We start from the raw sequence: 23,501 nt of genomic DNA, 5'->3' as shown, positions 1-23,501 counted from the left end.
CACTGAGTAAGAAATAAAGTCAAGTGGCGGATCAGGCTTTGTGTCATTCAGATTGCCATGCTGCCGCAGGGGCAAGGCTCCCGGCTGAGCCGAGCCGAGCCGAACCGAACAGGCCTTGAAACGGTGGCAGGGCTGAAGGTGCAGCTGCAGGGCTGAGTCGGGAGGGGCGGGGCCACATCGTCCAAGCGAACCGGTCCAGCCCTGCATCCTGCTTGGAGATCCTTGACACTTCCCCATAAGCAGAGTCATTCATTGCTGGTAACCCTCACTGAGCGCTTACTCTCAGCCAGGCTCACTCCACGCACTTTACATGAGACGTGTCCTTTGTCTGCCCACCAGCCCTGGGAGGCTGAGGCCGTGACTATGTCCTTTTTCCCAATGTGGAAATGATGACTTAGAAAGGTTAAACCACTGGTCTAGGGGTACGGAGCCCATAATAGCAGGGCTGGGATCTGGACCCACGCAGTCTAGCCCCTGGTCTCTGTTCTTAGCTATTCTGGCCACAGCTGTTGCTATTCCTGCCCCTGACTGGCCCCTTTGCTAAAATTCACTCCTGGTGACTGGCCCCATTTCTCCCCCTGAAGTCCTTGGCATTTGTATGCCAGGGGCCTCAGCACCAACAGATCCCTGAAATCATGGGTTCCCTAGGCCCCTGAGGCCCCCGGGCCTTGATGTGCCATTATCATGGGGGTGTTTGCTCTTTTCGAGCTAACCATCTCCTGGTTAGCTCCTCCGTGGCACCCCGCTTTCTCTCCTCGGCCCGCTGGGCAAGCTGAGCACACAGCATCTGCCAAGGGGCCTGCAGTAAAACCACTGCAGCAGCCCCGGAGGTCTCTGCAGCTTCCGCCTAGGGAGCCGCCCGTGAGCCTCTTCGGGCCGTGCCCTTGGGGAGAGCTCCTCTTCCTCCCTCATTCGGCTGTGCTTGGCTGGGCATTGCTGGGAGCCGAGGGGGCTACTGGGAGCCGTTGGGGACCGGGTGCGGCTGCTGCCGGCCGCCCCATCAGGCGTTCGGGCTGCTTCCACGCCAACATCCTTGCTCCGTTCTGATGAAAAAGAATGTCGTGTCTGTGTTTGCTGTTTGTGTCGCAGTTGCTGTCTGGGGGTTTTCTTTGAAGCAAATTGGTAAGCTTTAAGGCGCGTGAGCACATTTCTGGCTCGGTGCTGTGCTCACGCACGTCAGCCGAGCTGATTACATGGCCCGTCTTTATTCCGCCACTGCTTCCTCATCCTTCCTGAATCTGTACGTTCCCGATGCCATCACTGCCCCCACCCAGCCCCACGTAAACACACTCCTAAATGCATTTACAATCCGGCTCCCGCTTCCTTCCCTGAGTAGCGAAACTTCATTTCAGCCTCTCTTAGAAATTGGCCGTGCCCTTAGCCACTTTCCTATTCTCTTCCTTTTAGTGGGACGTGGCCCTCTCCATTCTGTCTCCATTTAGAATCCTTCTTGCTGCACTTCCCACGTTAATTGACCCCCAGGACATGAGGCAGCAAATGCCCCATAGGCCTTCCTATAACAGAGTATCGAAACCACATGTTTTGTTTTGTTTTGTTTTTCCTGTCAGTTTAATTGAGGTATAATTTACACAGAGTAAAATACCGCCTTTCAGAGTATCATTCCAGGATTTTTGGCAAACACATTTAGTCGTAGAAGCAACACCACAATCAAGATGCAGAACAGTTCCATCGGATTCCTCCCAAACACCTTTGTAGTCAACTCCGCTTCCCACCCCCAGCCTCTCGCAGCCACCAGTCTCGGTGGATTTCATCGTTCCCCTCTAGTATGGCCTTTTCCAGAATGTCACGTAGATGGAGCCCGGCTTCTTTCACTCCGGATGATCCTTTTGAGATTTGCCCTTGTTGCACGTGGCCGTAATCCATTCCTTTTCCACACTAGATAGTGTCCTGAACTATGGATGTATCGCGGTTTGTTTATCTGGTCACCAGCCGAAGGACATTTGGTCTGTTTCCAGTGTTAGGCAAATACGAATAAAGCTGCTATACACCATTCGTGTAGAGGTTTTTCTGTGGACATATGTTTTCGTTTCTCTTTGGTAAATACCTAGGAATGGGATTTCTGAGTTGTAAGGTACGTATAAATTTAACTTTTAGGAAAGTGCCAAACTGTTTTCCAAAGCGGCTGTGTCGTTTTGCGTTTCCACCAGCACTGCGTGGGAGATCCAGTCACTCCACATCCTCACCGGCAATGGGCGTTTCCGGTTCCCCCGGCCCACTCTCCTCCCGTCCTACGGATACGCTACATGGTGCTTTAATGATCTATTACGTGTTTCCTTCCCTCAAGTGGCAGACCTAGAGGGCAAGAAATGGGATCTATTTCTATATTATCTACACAGGATACATCAAGGGGAGGAGCTCAGTAAAGCTTTATCACTTGAATGAATGAATGAATGAATGAATGAATGAATGAACGAATGAAAGTATGAACACTTTCCAGGTTGTTGGCAGTCTTTAGAGGACAAAGTTATTGATGCTTCATCATTCTCCCCTGGGAAAACACTGCGATTAGATCAACTCCCCTCTAGCCATGGGGCAGTACCTGGTCTACCTCTGTCCTCGCCCTTTCTTGAAGTCGTGTCACCCTCAGAGTCTCCTCTCTGACCCCTTCCTCTTAGGGTGATGCCTGCTGTGTTCGCCTCATTCCTTTGGGAAGACAGGGCCTTCCCCTCCAGTGCCAGGTTATGGCCAGCCGATCCCTGAGGAAAAGTCTTTTGGAGAGTTGTAAGGACTGTAGGATTAAGAGGGAAGTGTTATGTGGGACAGTTGCTTCTGCCTGGAAAGTTCAAACCAAAGCCAAGGAGTTGGGTGAGGATATCCTGATACCTCACGGTGGACTGGGAGGGCGGCCGCCCAACAGCCTGACGACACCGAATTCGCATGCTCACTGTGGGTCCCGTGAGTTGTGCCCGCAGTGTGGCTGCAGCTTCTTTAGGGAGTCGAGCAGCTCCGTGGAGAGTGTTAGCACAAACCGGGAGGTGAACAAATGAACTCCAAGAGAAATGGCCTGCGGGGGAGCTCGGGATGAGGAAGACGAGCCCAGGCACAATGTGATGGGGGCCACGGGCCACGCAGCATCGGAGGCAGCAGACAGACAGGGCTGAGGGCCTGACCACAGGATGGCCTAGCCTGGTGGCCACAGTGCCCCTTTCATTCCCTGCAGACTGGGTCTGCAGTGGCCTCAGAGTTACGCAATCTGGGATAATGGAGGAGCCTACCGAGGTGTAAGTTGGGCCGTTCAGTAGATTTAGACACTGGGGGGCTGGTTAGGAGACTCCCAAAGGGTCTTTTCAGGAAGCTCTGAGGACACATGGAGGGATGCTAAGTCTACCATCCTGGAGGAGGGTAGAAACAGGCAGAAAAACAAAACAATGAATGACTCGACAGGGTCAAGGGCATTCCGTTCCACCTGTACAGCCTGGCAACGGCCAGAGGCCACCCAGGCACTGGAGATACTGAGCAAAAAGAAGAGGGAAGTTAAACTTTCTGAGGTGGGGTGGCCGAGTGCTCAGGGTGTGTTTCCGCCGAGGTGAGGATGGCGACATGTGGTCCTGGTAAAGGCTGGTAAGAGATGGTCACAAAGAAAAGAACCAGAGAGGTCATCTACTCCAAATTCCTTCTTCTCATAGGTGGGAAGTGTAAAGCCGAGGGAGGGGCAGGGACTTCCGATGGTCACACAGCTGAAGTAGCAGAGGTAAAACTGGAACCCAGGTCTCTGGACTCTGTCGAGAGCAGTTTTGAATACAGAATCCCGGCAGCTCACCATGAAGATTTGATTCTCTTAAAGAGCAGAAAGCTAAAACTGGGGAGCCAGACCCGTGTGAGCCCAGACTGTTGGGACCCATCCATTCCTATCCAATGCGCTGGTGTAGCCGCTGGCTGCAGGGGCTTAAACCCAAGAATGTGGTGCAAATGGACCCTTTTCTCCTCTTTAGAAGACCATTCCAACAAAAAGTGGGCTCGCAGCTCCGGGAAACATGTAGGCCCAGTTATGCCAGGAAGCAGACAGCCGCGTGGGGCTGTTTCTAGTTTAGGGTATGGCAGAGGGGGTAGGCTATGGGGTGGGGAAGGAGACTGTCCCCACCACATGCTTCGGGAACCTTCCCTTTTGCTGACAGCTGAACAGTGACTCAGGGAGGCAGCTGGTAGTGGAGGAGGAGGCTCTGCTTACACATAAAAGGCTAACAGTGACCTGATGCTTATACCACAAAATCACTGATAATTACCCTACGTTCCTCTAACTTATCAACATCGTGACCAGGACAGATCCCCTCTGCCTGCCACACTGTTCCCTGAAGTTGTGGTCCTTCCATGACCTCAAAACTAACCTAACATAGTAATTTTATTCTGGAGTACCTAGACCACCCCCCTCTCTCAGATCTGTCTTAGTTTATAAATTCTACTAAAGGGACAGGCCCATACTGCCATATTTGTTCCATGAGACCCCCATTGAACCAGAATCAGATCCCATCTCAGGGTTAAACAATCTATTGGCTGGTCAGTAACTAATCAGATCCACCCTCTTGAGAATTTTAAGTAAGTGCTACAGAACCAAAACTCGATCAGAATTCAAAGATTGTAAAGAGTTGGGCACCTCCCCACAAACCAAAGCTGTGAACAGGTTTAAGTTATTGGAAGGCAGAGAAGCTTCTTAAGTAAGACAAAAAGAGAAAAATAGCACTCACATGTAAATAGGTGAGGCACCATGGAGGCCCTGGAAAAAGAAAACCAAAGAGAATGTCTGCCTCGGGCTCTAAGAGTTTAGATTTCCCAGATCCATTTTCCAAGAGACTGGGCTGCACCTTATTTCCATGAGCTGCGCTATAACCTTACAATAATTGCCTCCTTTTTTTTGGCTTACACGAGTGCTTTTCTGTCCTTTGCATCCAGTAAATCCGTTCTAAAATGCCTTTATCTCCACATAATCTGATTTCGTGTATCATAGAAATGATCACTCCCAAATCTCCGTGGAGTCGGTGGTGTCTTGTCTCAGTCTCCACATTTCCCATGACAATCGCCTTGGCGGAATGAAAGACCATTAAGGAGCTGAGTGAGGAGAGGAAGGAGGAGCGCTCAGTTCTGCAACTGCGTAGGAAGTTTCCGAGAGAAAATGAGCCCAGTTGCTGAGAGAGGGCAACTAGTTAGAGTGAGAAAGTGCCTTTCATTGACTGGGCTTGGTCCCCAGAGAGGAAGTGCCCTGTATTTCTTCAACTCTTTCCTTCAGTCATTCCATAAATATTTATTGTGCACAAGTGTGGCCTGACCCTGGGTTTGTTATTGAGGAAACAGAGGAATAAGACACAGTTTCTCTCACAGTTTAGTGAGGAGACAAACATGTGAGCCCTTGGTCGGTTGGTACTCCAACTAAGCCTTGCTTATAGTCTGCCTCCTATGAATTATTTATCTCTGTGTTGGTTTCTTCAATGAGACGACGAGTCCAAAAGGAACGGGGACCCCTGGTTATCATCTTTCTTCCCCACACTGAGACTCGTGTAGAGCCTGGCTCTCAGGAAGTGACTGGAGAATTAATTGACTAGAGGGTTTGGACTATGAGTTTGTACTGTGTTGCTTCTTGAGGTCCACTGGTGGCCGCCCTGGACCTGATCAGCATCTTGGAAATATGTGCTCCTGGGTCACAAAAAGAGACCAGGGATGGGTGAGGAATGTGGGAGAAACCACTCAGATCCATGTTGAAAAAAAGACTCAAAGCACATGCCCTCTGGGTGTGGATGAATGCTATCTGCAGAGAGGTCCCCCAGGACTTAAAGATAAAGACACCTCTCTGGGAGTAGAGCCAGTAGCAAAACCAACCGTCCTCATATTCACTGAATGCTCCAAGTTTTCTGAGGGCATCATCCAGATCTGAGAGTCTAACCAGTTGCAGAGAGGACCTGAATACCACCAGGACCAAAACGTTATTAAGAACTGAATGCCTGATGTGTGACCTGTATACATAAAGGATGAATTCATAGAAATTGGGTGGTTGTCATAGTGTCCAGAAGAGCAAGACCAATGAATTTCACAGTCTCTAGCTTTGTCGAAAGGTGAGGGAGCCCTGACCGGCCCCCGTGAGTACCTAGATTCCTTGGCAGAAATTCTTCTAGAGGGAAAATTTGTCGCCGAAATGACTCTTGATTTTAGGCTGTTTGGGAGTGACATTTCTCCAGACAATTCTGATTTACCATGAATCTCTTAGGAGGTTGATTGACATGAGTCTGTCCTCGAGTGCATCTAAATGCAAGAGCATCCTCTTCAGGAAGAGAGAGTAGCTCATTTTGCATTCAACACAGCATGGAAACAAGTGTCATAATAGCCCCAACAACATAATACCTCATGCAGAAATGGGGCATCATGTCACCAAGCCAAAAACAAACTAAAGATCGACAAACAGAACCGCAGGGGGAAAGCTTGCAAAAGTGAGTCGGTGACAGATAGTTCTCCCAATAAGTTCTCAACAATGCATAGACCTGGGTCTTACGTATTTATTAATATAGCGCTCACATTTTTAACTTGTTAGAGACTGAAATTCAGGTGAATTGCAAAGGACCCGTAAACTGTCCTTTTCTTCTGAAGCTTCTGCTTTTAACATTACCTACCATCCCAATCCTGGCAATATCTAAATTTAGCTATCTCCTCTTCACTGTCTTAGCCATCGCAGGGGATTATGCTCACTTGATGGAAGAGGTATTTTAAGTGACGTCAAGAAAGAATACATCATTAAAAATGTTCAGGACCAGCAGAATGCCTTTGAAATTGCTCGCTTTTTGGCTGGAAATGTGAAATAGCCTAGCAGGAGAAAGTCTTGCCTGCATCAAGAAGATAATAGAAATCTAGTGCTAGTCTTTGTGCCATTTTTAAGGCCGTGGGCAACTCTGGGCTCTCACAAATTAACAGTGAGATGCTCTTTTCTTTAAGAACAAGAAAACAAGATTTATTAGTGAACTGGGCAGCCCACTTCTTTTCAGCCACCTCATCCTCTCCTGAAATAACTCGCCTGCTGCTAACCTTGGTGTTCTTTTCTACCTGGTGAACTCAAGGTCCTTCATTTCCCTTCAATACCAAGACCTGTAGAGTCTGACATCCAAGTCAGCGGGATTGAGTGGCTGAGAGTGACAGTGTTTCTGTCTCTGAAGCCTGGTACGTTTTGCTTTAAACTGATTCCAGGAAGGGCTGATTGGGAAGCAATACTGTGAAAGGCCCCAGCTCCCCACCCCTTCTTCAGAAGAACGTGCAGGAACACCGCCCTCCTCTGATGGTTTTTACATAGTTGTACTATCAGTTAAAAGATCACATTAGGTGCGTATTTACAAGACCTTTTCTTTGTGTGTGTGTGTGTGAAGGGGGGGAGAGGGCATTATAGAAGAATTTTGCAGAAAGAATGCCCTCAAAACAAATCAAACTTTCCTTGGGCAGGCTACTTCTCTGCACCTCAGCTTCTTTATTCATAAATTGAGATGCTGAGTTGCTGGTTTCTAACCCGGGCGCCTTTGTTCCTCGGGAGACATTTGGCAGCATCTGGAGATGCTTTTGGTTGTCGTAATATATAGGAGTGTGCAGTACCACTGGCATCCACGGATGCTGCTAAACATCCTACAATGCACAGGACAGCCTCTCACAACAGAAAATTATTTGGCTTAAAATGTCAGTGGTGCCTAGACCGAGAAACCCTGAGGTACGTGATGTCTAAGTTTCCTTCAGTCTATAGGAACATCTACCCTTTTGCATGAGTATGGAAAACCCACATGAGCACGTATAATGGGGACCTCCTGAGTTTTGATGGCAAGGCCTCAGGCGCTTGTCTCAGGCACCAGGAGAGAACCCTGCTTTTGTAGGGACCTGGGGCCATCTGCCGCCACATTACGTGTCATCCTCGACATCAGCAGAACATTTGCCATCGAGAAAGGCATTCCCAGTTAGAAAAGCTTGATGGGGTGGGGACACAGACCATGATGGCATCACTCCATTAGTTGGCTGGGTTGTCACTTGTCACTTGTCACTGGACCTTTCTCACTGCCAGCTTTCTCTCATCATCTGGTGAACTCCGTTTCCACCTGTCAGGCACCCAGGAGTGTGATCTTACCTTATTGTCCATTTCTTTCCTCCTTTGGGACTTTCATCTGCCAGGTCTAAGACTCACTTTTCCTTTGGCTGAGGACGCAGGCTCTTCACTTCTGGATTCACAGTCCTGAAGAGGATACCAGGATGCAGACCGTGAGCTGTTATCCCAGGATCTGGAATGCAAGGAAATGTTCAGTGTGCATAACAGCAACACACGTGGTACCCCTTCTTCCTCCTGCACCCGTGACAGACATCACTAATCAATCAAAAACCTTTTCTCTCTGCACTGGGGCATGGCTGAATACAGCATTGCCACATCCAATTGTCAGAGATGGCATTCTAATTTTAAGCAATTTGCCACCTTAGTCTCTGAATCATTCAAGTGAAAATGGTAGCAGTTGGGAGACGCAAGGCAAATGAGACCCCCAAATAGATTGTAAGTTTCATGAGGGCAAGAACAGGGTCTGCTTCATTCAAGTTATTCAATTCTCTTCCAAGTTACAGGAGAGAGACTCAATAAAAGTTTGTTGAATGAATAAAGACCCTCCCAGTTTGTAGTCTCTCTATAATGCACACTGCCTGCTTGGCTCCAGAGGCTGAATGAACTCTGATCCACAGCTCATCAGGGCTAACGCTGGATGGAGCTGGCCTGGGGTAGGAAGGGAAGAAAGGAGGAAAGGTGATTCAGTGAGCTCTGCTCTCAGGTATGTAAGGGGCTGCGGGAAGGATGGTTTCCATTTTTAAAAGAGGGGTAATGACTGTGAGTGAAAGCTTTAAAAGAATCTGGTCCTTGTGTAACTTCCCCACATTTATTATTTTTTATTATCCCTTTCCTGATTCCCTGTGGCGATGAGAGAGCTTTCGGCATTTGAAGCTATCGTTTATTGAGTGCTATGTTTTAATGGCTTTGTAAACATTAACTCACTAGGTGATCACGATAGGTCGGCTCTCTTTTTGCCCCCATTTCTCAGACACCAAGCCTCAGAGTGGTTAATTACATGCCCAGATGCTCAGCTGGTGGGTGACTTCGCTCGGATTCACACCCAGGCCAGTGTGCCTCTACAGCTGCTATACACGAACCCTTCCAAGAGAATGAGTCTGGGTGCCGGCGTTTGGCGTTTGGTGGCTACAGGGTGGGAGGAGACAGGGGTCCATCTCTCTCTGCCATGTTTGAGAAGAGAGTGGCAGCTGAGGGCCTGAGGGCCTGAGACCTTACAGACAGGCAGAAAAATGCCCCATAAATTGTTGGCCTAGATAGGAAATAGGTTCTCAGAACCTAACTCTGGGAGACTTCCTTGCGGGAAGGGTGGCTTCGAGTTCAGGATGGGACCTCTGGTCTACGGCCCCATGATTCCCTGGTTCCTGCTTCGCCATCCCCTATCTGCTATCCACCCGTCTCTAGTCCACTGAACCCCCTCCCACCATCCCCTGCTTACCTCCACTGCCATGAAGCCTGCCAGAATTAGCAATTAAAAATACAGAAGGATCAGTTTACTGAAATCCAAGTCACAACAAATAATTTTTAGTATAACTATGTCTCATGCAATGTTTGGGACACATGAATACTAAGAAATTATTCGTTGTTTATCTGAAATTCAAATTTAATGATCTGTCCTATACATTATGCAGCAATTCTACCCATCATCCCTGGCTTATGGATCCACCACCCCCTGCTCCCCTGCCCTCCTGAGCCCAGTGGAAACTCCTGGCCCGCACAGGCCCCTGAGTGACCGTGCCACGCGCCCTGCCCAGAGCTGCCTGGGGATCTTCACCCAGCTTAGCCTCTCCTGGAGCCCTCCTTGAAGCAAACAGCTGCAGCCCTGCGGGCAGGGCCTTGCCCTCCCCGAGATTCACGCTCCCTGTGGGAGTGATGAAGGGGCTTCTGGCCGCAAAGTAATGAAGTTAATGAGCCAAGGAATGTTGCCCTGCAGCTTGGAAAACAACATTGCTTCCCTGGCTCTGGGCCAAACAATCATTTTAAGGTGTTTAGAGGGTGGGGGTGAGGTGGACTGGGAAGAGGGTGGCTCGTTGTTGGTTTCTACCCCCAGACTTGCCAGCTGCAGACAGGATAGGCTAATGAGCTGTGGAAGTAGAATTCACCCCGGAAATGATGCCAGGCCACTCCCTGGGGCCTGTTCCAAAGGCCGTAAGGCCCAGGCTAGGAGTGGGTAGAGCCTGGAAGCTCTGTGCGCTCTGGAGTTCCCTTCCCTCCCTCTGCCATAGCAGTAGAGGTGGGAAGGGGTTTGGCCTCCCTGAAAGAGGAATGCACGAGGAGCTGTGCTTTCTGCATCCCCAGCCCCACGTGCACGCCCACGTACATGCATGCACACACAGGTGACATATGCACGCACACGTGCCCACAGCACAGGAGCTGGGACTTTGTTTCTCACACCTCTTCTGCTGCTCTCAGTAAGCCTGTGGCTTCCCCTGTCTAGGCCTCAGGGTGCTCATCTGTAAAATGTCGGACTAGAATCTCCCAGGCCCTTCCTGTGAAGGCCAGGAGTTTGGTATTCCTGTGGGATGATAAACTTCCTGAAGGCAGGACCTTGGCTTCCATCCCCTGAGTGACTGAGCACCCAGAATCCAGCCAGCCACGGAGAGGGTCCGGCAATGCCAGCTCCTTCTGCAGCTGCTGTCCCTAAGCCTGGAAACTGCCTACGAAACCAGAGACCGTTCTCAAAGCGGGAGCTGGGACCTGCCCGGGCTGCTCTGGCAGAGGGCGCAGGAGGAACCTGCTTCCCAAGTCAGGATTCTGAATTCCCAAGCAGGGCACCCTGCACCCCGGTGCCTGGGGACTGAGGAGGAGACCCGGCAGAGGGCGAGGACACATCTGGCAGGTAACTCCCAATGTCCCATCCCTGAGTGAGTCACACACTCAGGGCCCGCTTTGAATGTCTTTCGATTTTGCTTAATTAAGCCATCTGCCCACATTAACTGGTAAATTATCTCAATTACTCCCTGAATCCCAGAGGGGAGAAAGAGATAAAAGGGAACTGTCATCCCGCGAGTGAAGCTGGTGGACCCTGCCCGCCCATGTGACTTCTCCCTGAGGGAGAGACAGCTCTGGTATTTACAAAGCCTCCTGCGTCTCCCGAACTCTACCTGTTGCCTCACTGCTTCTTTCTCTTTCTGTGGAGAGGAGCAGGGCACACAGACGTCTGAGCATGAGTGGGAAAAGAGATGAGAGCTCATCTCTGTTTGTCTACCCTCTACCATGGAGCACTTGAGTGCCTATGACATTGTTCTCTTTCAAAAAGCCTGTATTATTTTGGTTCCCTTTAGCCCTTGGTTCTGCAGAGGAAGCCCTGTGCTCCCACAGTAGGGGAATGCCTGGCAGGATATCACTGAAACGACCTGTAAACCTCACTTGATTCTGCAAGTGTGTGGCCGAATGCCGAAGGATGCGGTGTCTCAATACAGCCGTCCTGTGTACGTGCTCCGGGGAGAGGATGTCTTTGCATCTTTGCAGGACTGCCGTGGATCAGGGGGTGGCCCTTGTTCTGATTTGCAGTGCCGGACGTTGGAGTTCTAAGCATGTTTGGAGTTGTTTAAGCTCAACAGGCATTGACTTACAATCACTAAATTCATACAATATTGATGACCCTGAAGCCAGTTAGTTATGAAACTAAGGACCAAGCTCAAGGGGGATTGACTCACATTCATTAAACTCCTAAGAGACTGAGAAAAGCAAGGCGAATGTAAAACAGGGTGACAGTTTCTACCAGGTATCCCCTTTCTGTACCCAGCTAATCCGGAAAACTAACAATCAGAAGGTTGCTTAGTGAGTACAGATCAAAGGGACATGTTGTCAAAGCATTAGAAAACTGATGAACTATGTTCGGCCCATGGCAGAGCCTCTCTGCTCCAGAGTCAGGGTGTCCCTTGCAGGCGGAGTTGGAGACACACTGACTGGTTTCCTCCTTTGACTGCCCCCTTTCTGGGCTCTGGGCAGACCACAGACCTTCGGCTACTGTGCCCTTTCCTCAGTCAGTTCAAGAACTATTGATTGGGCTGTAAGTCTCTTGAGCTATATTTTTAGCCCTGGTCACCTCTTTTGGACTTGGAATTTCCCAGTCTCTTCATTATACATTTACAAAGCATTGTTTAGAGTGGATCTTTTCTATAAATGGCTAAATGTATCTATTTTTTGTTAATTATTAGCTGTTTTACTTTCTTGAAAAATGGCTTAAGCTCCAGATTCTGGGAATATCTTTCTGTTGCTTCCTAGGTATACAGAGTCCTTTTAATGAACCACAAGTTTGGCCACCTGATCTCAGAATTTTTATGCTGTTTCAAGGTGAACTTAGGTCTCTGAGGCCTAGCTTAGCCACTTGCCAGCTGTGTTGCTTCGGGGAAGTCATTAAACCTCCACCAGCCATGGTTTTTTTCAGACAAAATGGCGATATTAACAATGATTTCACAGGGTGCGAGGATCAAGGGAGATTGTGAAGTGTTGTATCGCAATCGTGTATCAGAATGGACTGTTTCCCTACGATTCTGACACCAGCTCTGAGGCATGTGGGTTTTTCCTACGCCACCAAGTACTTCTCCACCTCCGGCTGGATGACCTACAATTTAATTAAATTCTTACACTATCTGCCTGCAGATAACATCGGATCCCAAGGCTTAGTCCTACGAGCTGGAGCATTAAAGAGATTGCAGATTCCCTGAAGCTTCGCCAGGCAGTGCCCTTTGTAGTCTCCTCGAGAGACATGCCGAGACAGCCCTGTCGCCCACAGGATGCTAGTTCACGCAGTCCCAAGGCCCTAACCCCACCCTCGGGCTCAGAGCAACTGAGGCTCCTGCTCTCAGGTTCCTGATAATGGTTCTGAGTGGTAATCATGATCCAGCACCTCACTACCAGGAGAGCGCCCCCGTCCTAGGGATCACCAGCCTAGCATCGTGGGAGACCGTAAAGAATGTAGGGCCTTGGGCCCACCCCAGAGCTACAGACTCTCAATCTCCATTTTAACACAATCCCCAGGTGATTGACATGCACAGAAAAGTCTGAGAAGCACAGGTCTAAGGCAGGGGCTCTTAACCTGGCTGAGTCCATGAATTTGAATGGGGAAAAAAAATATTACATCTTCATTTTTACTAACTACTGATCAAAATTTAGCATTTACTTAACTATAGATGTACACAGCAAGTCATGGAAGTATTAGCAATACTTGTGGCTTTGTCACCAATAGAAATTATGGGTATTTTCATAACACATTACGGTTATTTTAGATATCCTGAAATAACATGTATTTCACCACAACTTCAAAATTACAATAGTTATAAGATCGGAAGCTAGATCATGTTATTTAATATATATTATTATATCGCAAAATTTTAAAATATTTTGATAGCTATTTCAAGGGAATTGATTTCCTTTATAAGCCTATGCGTTTTATTTTAAACATTACAAATGGTGGGGGGTGCGGTAATAGTTACCAAGGGCCCCGCCTCACTGGTTCATGTGCGGATGGAATGGCACATGAGCATAAAGGTCAAAGGGCTTTACCCTGGAAGGGACAGTTGTTGTCTTCTCTGAGCCCTGTACTCTCCTGCGTCAGTTTCCTGGGGCGTTCCTAATAAAATGCCATAAACCGAGCGCCTTAAACAACAGAAATGTATTGTCTCGCAGTTCTGGAGGCCACGAGTCTGAGATGAGGCATCAGCAGAGTTGGGTCCTTCCAAGGGCCGAGAGGGAGTCTGTTTGGTGCCTCCCCCTGCTCTTCGGGTGGTTTGCTGGCGATTTGGGGCATTCTGGGTGTGGGCTTCCATGGCGTGGTGTCCCATGGTGTGTAGATATATCACCCTAATCTCGCCCTTCATCTTCGCAAGGCGTTCTCCCTGTGTGTGTGTGTGATCCAAATTTCTCCTTTTTTGTTAAGACACCAGTCAGACTGGTGTAGGGACCCGCCCTACTCCAGGATGACTGCACCTTAACTAATTACATCTGCAACCACCCCAGTTCCAAATTAGATCATATTCCGAGGTACTGAGAGTTAGGACTTTGATGTATGAATCTGGGGAGGATGCGATCCAACCCCTAACACCTCCATTAACCCACCTGAGCCCCTTGGTGGTGGGAAGCCCTGGGGGACGTGAGGCTAGGTGCAGGGGTGGATAAGGGGGGGAGGTTTCGACTCTTCCAGGTGGGTTCAGCTCTCAGCTGGATTGAGTCTTCCACCACTTCTTTTTTAAAACACTTAAACATTTATTAAACATCTACATATTCCAGATATATAAGACATAATATATATGTCTTATATATATAAGACATATATATTATGTCTTATATATATATAAGGGAAAAGAGAGACAGCCATGTAAACGAATCATCGCAAGGAAGTGTGATTCATGCAATAAAAGATTTATGTGGCCAGAAAGAGGGGGCCCAGGACAGGACTGTGAAGAAAGGCTCCTCGGAGGAGGTCACATTAGAACTGAATCTTTGAAGATGACTAAGAGAGTACCGGGCAGAGACAGAGACATCTCAGTCACAGCAAAAGTACCATGGCATAGAAGTATGTGAGTCCAGCTTGGCCTGGCTAGAGAAGTGGGCTGTGGGAGACACAGATCAAAGGCAGGTTGGGGCTGAGCATTGAGGCTTATCCACAAAACGAAGAACGTAAACTTCATCCTAAAGCACAGCCAGGGAAAACTTTTTCTCCATAGAACAGGCAATGATCTCACCGGTTGTGAAAAATGAGGCCAGAGTGCTAGGCGGGAGCTAGTGTCATGCCTGGCACACAGTAGGCACTTGATAAAACGTGAATGAATAAATAAACGGCTTGCGAGCAGCAGAGTGGCACGAGAGGAGAGACAAGAGCGGGAGGAATGTGGAAGCAGAAAAACACACTCAGGAGAAATTACTGTCGATCGGGAGTGTGGCGAGGCTCTGAACGAGGCTACGGGAAGAGAAAGGACACCCAGGGCCTTGAACGGGATGGGAAGAAGGTGGGAAAAGTGAAAAGAGGGATATGGTAGGGCCCCAGGATTGGAAGCCAAGGGAGTTCCTGCCCGCTGACCTACACGATCTCGGAAGCCTGGTTCCCGAGAGAAAGGAGAGAAGAGGCTGCGGGAGGACCTCTTTTGGCTGAGGAGCCTCGAGAGAGAGAGCAGCCAAGAGTGGGAGGAGCTAAGAACTGGGCTCCACAGCCCCAAGGTCAAAAGGGAGATGCTGACCGTGGTCACGAGCCACACTCGGGGCTTTGGAAGGCAGGTGCGGAGAGAAGGAGGCCGTCCGGAGTGGGTTGAAGAGTGTCCACCCAGCACCTCGGAATGCGACTCTGGAAATAGGGTCTTTGCAGATGTCATTAGGTAAGACTTGAGATGAGACAGACTGAGTTAGGGTGGACAGTAAATCTAATAACTGGTGTCATCATAAGGGACACAGCGAAGGAGGCCATGTGAAGACGGAGGCAGAGGCTGGAATTACGCTTCCAAAAGCCAAGGAACACCGGGCAGGAGCCGCCAAGAGCTGGGGGAGTTAAGGGAAGATTTTCCCCTGGAGCCTTCAGAGGGAGAGCAGGGCCTCAACGCCTTGATGTGGGACTTCCGGCCTCGGAACTGTGAGACAATAACTTTCTCGCATTTTTTAAACTCCTCAGGTTATGGTCCTTTGTTATGGCAGCCAGACCACAAGAGGCTCATAAAACTTGGGCCAAATGGTCGACCAAGTAGTGGAGACCTAGTCAGGAAAGGTACGAGGTCCGAGGTCCGGAGGGAACAATAGATTCAGAGGTGTTTAGAGCTGAAAGTCTTGAGGAAGAATGACAGGTTTAGGGAAAAGCCAAAAGGACGGGAGATTTGTAGCCAGAGTGGCGTGTTTGAAATTAATGTTTCAGAGGCAGAGCGGTTCCAGGTCTCTCTTGGTTCAGTCTCTCTTAGAGGGTGAAAGCTCTCTGATAAACAAATTCATCCCAAACTAGCAAGACAGTTTACCCTACCCCGAGCCTACATTTTAAATCCAAGGTCTAAAGAGGAGCCTACCCATTCTTACAAGAGTTTACTGTTAGGTGAGAATCGGTGGCATTTCAGACACTGCCTGAGAGTCTATCTGTTCTAGGAAGGGGGCGTGGGGGCGGGGCATGATGCCCAAGGTCTTCCCAGGCCCGGCCTTGACTTTCAGAGGGAGGCCTGCCCTGGGGCTTTCGGAGAAGTGTGCTCTCTGGGGACCTCAGGGGCATTAGGTGGCAGAGAAAACAAAACACACTGACATAGTGGTCTGGGCAAAGCGGGACCATTTGAGAAAATTCGGAAGGAAAAACCCCAAGCAGAATCTTAAGGCAATTAAGTGCATCTCTAGTGCAAGCCGGAGAGGCTCTCCGAGTTGCCCTGGGGCCAGGAATTAACTCAATTAACAGCAAACGCCCAAAGGGAAATGGAGGGACAGCGCCTCCTTCTCTTCCACCTGCTGTGCTCCCCCTATCTGTCCCGCCCATGTGCACTCTGCCTGCAGCTTCTCCCCCCAGGCCCCACCCTCGGCCCCTGCTGCCGCATCCCAGCTGTCTGCAGCGCGGTCCTCCTTCCCCGAGGAGGACGAGGAGGGAGCGCTGAGTGATCCTCTCTGCTCCGGCTCCTCCCTGGCCCTGGTCCAGGCTGTTCCCTATCACCCGCTCCCAAGAGTTTCCTAGTTGAACTGGGGGGGTGGGGAGTCCTCCTCTCCGCCTTCTCAGGACGTGGCCTCCTGGTATATAAAGAGGAAAGAGCATAGAGAGGGAGGGGACAGGAAGAGTTGGAGCCATGCAAGGGGACGCCCAGAAGGAACTATCATCCTAATGTCAAAGCAAGGCCGGGAAAGAGCGATGAACAAATAAATACCCTGACCTCTTTCTGATGACTTCTGACCTGCTGATTTAACCCAGAATGGAAGGCAGAGGGAAAGGGAGCTCGCGATACCATCCACAGCGGTCACTCTTCCGAAGCACAGAGCAGGTGGAAGGTGGGCCTTGGGTCGGGAGCAAAGCAAAATCACGAAGCCAGCAGCGGGAGCGTCGCAGATGGCACAGCCCAGTAGAAGAAGCAGGGCCCTGGGAGCCAGTGGCAAGTACAAATCCTGATTTTACAGCTTGCAGCCATGTGTTCTTGGGTAAGTCACTTCACTTCTCTGAGCCTAATTTCGTTTGGGGGCAAATTATACCCTCTTAACGGAGGATGAAATGAGGTTCCTGATGTGGAAGCGCCAAGCACATACGCAGTGCTCATCAAGGTCTGTTGCCTTCCCTGCAGAGTTCCCCTTCCAAGCTCCGCTGAATCAGAGGCCCCGCAGTAGAGCGGAACGGAGAAAATGCACAGGCCTCAGATTTAGACGCTGGCTCCACAGCTACCAGCTGCATGACCTTGGGCAAGTCGCTTGTCCTCTCTAAATCTTTTCTCTTAATAGTAGAAAGATAATATCCAGCTCATAAGTTGTTGTGAGGATTAGAAATTATTTAAGTTAAGGCACCTAGTGAGGTAGACCCTGGAGTCAGACTAATCCAGGTCCCAGGTGCCAACCGGTTAACTGTGTGACCTTGGACAAGTTTTTGGATCTCTCCGAACCTCAGTTTCATCTATAAAATGGGGATGGTAAAAGTTTCTTTCCCTTAGGGTTGTGACCATAACCAAAGAGTCGGCCCTCCAGAGTTTGCTATTGTTATTGATCATTACTGATATCGGTCTTGCAATGTTTCTTTCCCCAATCAAGAAACCAATCCCCCAACTCAGACCCCAAGGTCTTTACTGGAGAAAGGCAAGGAGGAAGTGAGGGAGGGGGAAACAGACAGCTAATCCAGGGGGGATGAGTTCAAGGCAGGAGAACGGCTCAGTCTGACCGGCAAACACCCTTGCCCAGCACGAGGTTCTGTTGGGCACTCAGCCTGAAACACTCCCTGGCCCTCCTCCACCAGGTCACCCAGTCGGCAGGAAGGGCTGTCCTGATTTCCCATCCCCAGACTCTCTGATGCCTCATTGTGACTCTGGTTGGCTTCCAGTTGGATGAAAACAGCGAGAAAGGGGAATTGTGCCGTATGACTACACCCGGAACTGTATCCCCCCAATAATAATTTGCTGAACACTTACTATGTGCTTGGCACCTCTGGAGACTTAATGTAATTAGATCCATCGATTTCAACAATAGTGAAAACTTGAAATGTTGGAATCGTAACATTAGTCATATTGGAAGTTGAAGCCCAGAGATGTTAGGGGAATTGGCCAGCGTCACGTGGATAGTAATTGGCAGAGTCCTCATTTGAAATCAGGTCCGATTGTTCCCAAAGCCCAAGTTTGGGCACCGATGCCAGGTGGCCTCCTGGCCCGTGTGTCGAACAGCAGTGGAGAGGTTTGGGAAGCGAATGGGAAGGTGGGAATGAGGTACGAGCCCAGAGCAGATGTGCAAGCAGCACAGGCTGCCCTCTTCAGTCACTTCCCGAGCACGGTTGGCTTCTGAGGACCTCTGGGGCCCCTTCCCCCTAATGCACTGTGAACCGGATCCTGATTGCCAGGATCCTAGGAAGGAGAGAGAGTGATCCCTCTTCTCAGGCTCCAGAAATGAACCTCCTCTCTTCCTCTCTTCCTCCTCCTGGTCCCTTGGGACCTTGATGCCATGTCCTACCCTGAGCTTCGAGAAGTCTTAGAGCTGATGACTTTGTGTGCTAACCCTCTGGGAGGTGCGTCCCAGCGTGTGCCTGGGGAGCGGTAGTGGATGTTTGGATAGTGTGTGTGGGGGGGGGCGGGGGGGGCACTTTCTTACATCGCGCATGCGGACCCTCTGGAGGACTGAATCTGCCAGCCTGTCAGGCAGGTCTGGGGTCTCAGCCGCTGGCTGACTGGCCAAAAGGCTGTGGGGAGGGGCAGCCGGACCCCTATAGTCTGTCTTATCAGTGACCTCAGAGCACAGGGCCCTTCCTGGGACCTTCCTCTGTGGCCAGGACAAGAGGAAAGAAGCAGAGAAACCCAGGGGCCATCAGCATGGTGAGGGTCTCAGCCATGGAGTGGCAGGGGAAGAGGAACCCCACGGCTCTGAGTGCCTCTCAGAACTGGACCCCAAGGCTGTGTCCTAAGACATTGGTTTCTTTGCTGATTCCACAAGCAGTTTTCGAGAGCCTACTTTGGTGTGAGCCCTGGGCGCACTGAATCAGATAGCATTGTGCCCTCATATCCTTAGATCTAGTAAAAGTGATAAAACATGTCCAAAAAAAGAAAAGAAAAGAAAAGAAAATGCCAAGTTACTCAAACCTGACATTTAAATTTATGAGAGTCACAAGCGTTCAGAGGAGGGAGACGGCTGGTGGGGGAGGGGGATGCTCGTACAGCACCAGCGCCAGTCAGGGTTCTAAGCGCTTTGCGTATGTACATTCATTCGCTCTTTTAATCCTCACAACCACGCCACCGTCATTTTACAGACGAGGAAACAGACATAGGGAAGCTGAGTTGCTTTCCCAAGGGCCCAAGGCTGGTAAGTGGGTTAGGCTGTGCGGCGCTCCCTAGCCCGGGGTTACTCGTCCTGCTCCTCACCCCTCAACCCTCATGTCTTACCGCCTGACGGTTAAAACGCAAGTAGGAAAAGGAGCACCGATGTCTTCGCGGGTATTATGTTTGGCATTAGCAATTGGTATGTCTACAGTACGTCCGTGTGTGTCATTGCTAGATTATAAGCTACAAAGAATCTCATTCAGCTAAAATTTATTGAGTGTCTGCCAAGAGCCAGACACTGTTGTAGCTGCTTTCGCATATTCTAGGTCAATTTTCTTCTCGCGACAGCCTCGGAAAATAGCGGCAATTTCTCCCATTTTCCAGAGGGGGACATGGGAGACAGAGAGGAAAGAGACTTGCTACGCCAGTCACTCCTGGAACTAAGATTTGGACGCACTTATTTTAACAAGAACTCACTGCTTTTAACTAATTTTAAAGTTAACATTAATACTGTTCATCTTTATTCTTTCGAACCTAGCCTAGACCAGTATTTTTACTTGTGTTTGTTTGTTTGTTTGTTTTTGCATATGAGGTAGACTTTATTTTTTTTATTTTTTGACCTGGCAGCTTAACCCTAATGTTAAAGGGCATGGAACATGGGCTTTCAGTTCAGTTCCGAGTTCAAGTTTTCCAGCCATCCCTTCAGATATCCAAACTTGAGCAATTCTCCTCGAATCTCTGACCCTCGGTCTCCTCTTCTATGCAGTGGGGATTATGACAACCATCCCAGTATGTCATTGTGAGGATTACATGAGATAGCAGACGGAAAGTGCCGGGCACTGTGCCTGGCACCCGGCAGCCTCCCGGCGACCAGCAGCTACTCTTACGGAGGAGAGTCACACAGCACGGGTCCGGTAAATGCACACGGGAGTGCTGGGTTTTACAAAGCACTCCAACACACAGGTCCGTTTCATCCTGTCAGTAACCTTGTGTGATAGATATTTACATTTCAGTGACAGCCCACAAACAGTGACCGGCAGAGCAGAATCTCAAATGCAGGTCCCAACACCCTCCAGCCCAGCGCCCTCCCTGCCTCCCATTGTCTGTACAATGGCGACGATAGCCATGTGATGCTCGCCATTGAGGGGACGGATGGAAGGTTCACACGGCGGGGTAGATGCCCAGAGGTGCTTTCTAAACTGGAGAACTATAAAAACCAGAGACCATATGGTGCTTTCTCTCTGATGGTGAAGACAGGTTAGTGCCTCTAAGACACTTTTACCAAGATGTGTTCTCAGACGTGTCAGTCCTGTGAGGTGTTTAAAAAAAAGCGGGGGGGGGGGGGCGGTTCCTTGGCCAAATTTTTCTGGCTGTGGCCGGGCAGGCCTCATAGAAAGCCCCCTGCTTTGCTTATAAATCCTGGCTTAGAAAATTCCTCAATCTGTTGCTCAGTTAGAAATCCTGTTTATCTGAATCTGACTGTCGGGTCCAGGCGTATGGTGGTTGGAGTGAAGGTTTATTGGTTAAGCTATCGATGACAGCCCACCACCTCCAGGGCCTGGGTGGGGAGAAGATAAGACCCCAAGAATGAGGAGATTCATATTCCCCACACCTAATGAGCCCCCCCCCCCCCCGGTGTTAGCTGTGTGAGCGCTGTGATGTGAGCCTGGCTTTTCTTGCTGACCTAACCCTAGTCTTCACCCTAACCAGGTGCCTTATATCCTTTACCATCCTGAGTACCTGTCCTAGGGTCCTGTGTTCATAGGCCCTAATCAATGCGGGGGCGGGGGGAGGGGTCTTAGGCTCCCACATCTTTTTTCGTAGAAAATCACAGTGTACATTAACATAGTAAGGGCTTAAGAAATGTGTTTTAGTTGATCGTGGATCTCCTTACCCTGTAGTACCTATTAATATCCTGCAACCCACAGAACACACCTTGGGAAACGTCGTCTTAATGGAAGAGATCCCAAGTTTCATAAACCCCTTACTGAGCCTCTACTCAACAAAGAGGCATTAAAGCTTACTGTGGGCAAAGTCTCGTGGGAGAAGATGGAGAGGGTAGGAAGCTACAAAGCTGTGCCTTGTCCTGCTCTCAAGGAATCCACGGCGAGACTGAGGGAGATAAAGCATGCCATCGGGACTCGAGGAGGCCAAGTGTGGTTTCGTGCTAAAAACAGAGTGAGGAGGGCCGGGCAGCGCTGTAGGATACGCGCTCAGGGAGGAGGCCCAGAGGGAGAAAAAGAGTCGGGTGGCAAATTGGGTGATGGCCCAGGGATCATGGGCGTTCCTTCAAAGAAGAACAGGAAAGGCCACCTGACTTGGAACCAAAGAAAGCGCTCCCAAGTGAGGCTGAGGAGCCGGCCAGGTACACCATCAGGTGTGGAGGAGGAAACTTGGCAGGGCCCCGGCTGAGCGAGTGGCAGAGTGGCGGAGGAGCAGCCACCGGCGAAGCCCTGCACAGAAGGAGCATCCATGAATAAGACGTCTTGGCTGCTCCCGGGGACGGGGGAGGCTGTGGGAAGCTGGTCCCAAGAGAGCAGTCCAGAGCGCGGGGAGAGCCTGCTGGTCCCCGCTTCGAAATCTCCAGCTCTGGATCCATAAAGGGGGCAGTGGGCAGAGGGAAGTGGCTTACACGCATTGTCCCTAAGACCATCCTTTGCACTCGCCTGTAGACCAGAATACAACAGAGGATAAAACAACAGCAACAAAATGAAATCTGAGCTCAGCATCATCCTGAGAACTGAGCTCTGGGAGTTAATCATCAAATAAATATTTATGGAGCATCTGCTGTGTGAGAGGGACTATACCAGCCCCAGCTGGGTCTCCATTCTTCAGAGGGATGAACACTGGGGGTAGAGGCCACACGTGGGAAACAACAGCTTTCAGCACCAGACAAGACGTGAAGGGCACTTGATAAATGATAGCAACTATAGGTCCCGCGTTCATTCTCTCATCTGTCATTTCTGAGCCGGGACCTGTAATCTGGCTTCAGACTGAGAGCATCCTTGGCTGGTGGTAAGGGTGAGCTTCATCCATCCAACCAGCTGATAAGAATGAGCCTACTGGGTGCTGGATGCTGGTTGCTAGCGGTAGGTGCAAGGATAGATAAGGAAATTAAAACGACGAAAACCTCACATAGGTGTTTTGATGGAACCGAGAAGGGCCACGGCCAACGGTATGGTGTTAGAGAGACGAGGAATCTTTTGCAGAGGTGCTGTGCCTTAGCAGACCCACCGGTGATGCAGAGTCAGGCCATTTCTTGAGCAGAAGAGAAATGAGCTAGCTCACAGGGAACTGTGGCTAATCCTGGCTGTGCCCAAAGGACAAGGCTTTCAACGGTCCATCGCGTTTGAACCAGAGGGAAAAAGAAGGTTAGCACCTGGCCTGGTTGGAGTGTGAGGCTGGAGAGGAGGGATGGGTTTTGACGCACCTGCTATGCTATGATAAGGAGTCAGCCTTTATCGAGGAGCCATCGAGGGTCCCTTGGAAGATGTTACATAGGGCGGCTCCCTTAGCTTTGCCCTTCAGAAAGAGCTTTCCGATGCCATTCTAAGGAGGCCCGAGAGGCCTAGTGGGACCAGGGACAGGGGACTAAGGTAGGGCTTGAACCAGGCCTTGAGGATGGCTTCCGTTCAGGCCTATGGAAAGTGGGTGGCTTTCGAGGCTGGAAGGAAAGCTTGGGCCTGAGGAAAAGTCGACCCCGGATATGGGGCAGGACGCAGAACAGACCCCACCTGGACTCCAGTCCACGGGCCCTGAGGTCACGCTGTGCTCTATTCTATTCTGTAAACTCATGCTCACCACCTTCTGATACTATTTTTGGGAACGGCCAACCTCGTCTCCTGTAGAGAAGGTGGAACCAGCTCTCCCAGAGTGGAGGGGAAAAGAGGCGAAGAAGAGAGGAGAGAGGGGAGGGGAGGCGGTTGATATAGATCCTGCCCTTCCAGCTCTGCCTGGGCCAGAGGGGAGCAGGGGGCAGTCTTGATGGTAGAGCAGACTCCAGGCCCTCGGCTGCTGCTCTGAGCACGGGCAGGGCA

This window comes from Rousettus aegyptiacus, unplaced genomic scaffold (assembly GCF_014176215.1).
Source record: "Rousettus aegyptiacus isolate mRouAeg1 unplaced genomic scaffold, mRouAeg1.p scaffold_m13_p_17, whole genome shotgun sequence".
NCBI lineage: Eukaryota > Metazoa > Chordata > Mammalia > Chiroptera > Pteropodidae > Rousettus > Rousettus aegyptiacus.
Note: the sequence above shows the minus strand (reverse complement) of the source record.